General features: G+C 44.4%; 1 protein-coding gene across 1 annotated transcript in view; it reads right to left on the bottom strand.

Moving 5' to 3' along the window:
- The window catches only part of LOC119585695 (innexin inx2-like), a gene marked incomplete at its 5' end in the record, with an annotated part of 10,302 nt that overhangs the window by 1,631 nt on the left and 8,306 nt on the right, over window positions 1-365 (bottom strand).

The raw sequence follows: 365 nt of genomic DNA, 5'->3' as shown, positions 1-365 counted from the left end.
GACCGAGCCAACAAGCATCAACACAACACGACTACAATCACAACACCCGGAACTGATAATTTTCCCTCCAACTCGTCCTGTCTCTCACTTGCAATAGTCTCCCCTCATCCTCTTCACCCCCAAAGAAAACGCATTTCTTAACCGCGATGTGCGTTACCGACTGAACATGTGTTTTCATTAGCGACTGACCTTTGACCTCCCTTTTCGACGATAATGATCATGGAGACATAAATCAACCAAAGAAAATGAGCCTTATTGAAACGATAATCACTCGCTGGTAACGGGATTGGAGGGGAAACCTGCTTACGGAAATGGTACTTGAGGAAAGACGTCAATAAAATAGATGGGATATGAAAGGAAAGCTG

This window comes from Penaeus monodon, chromosome 20 (genome assembly GCF_015228065.2).
Source record: "Penaeus monodon isolate SGIC_2016 chromosome 20, NSTDA_Pmon_1, whole genome shotgun sequence".
Classification (NCBI taxonomy): domain Eukaryota; kingdom Metazoa; phylum Arthropoda; class Malacostraca; order Decapoda; family Penaeidae; genus Penaeus; species Penaeus monodon.
This window is presented reverse-complemented; position numbering and strand designations above follow the sequence as displayed.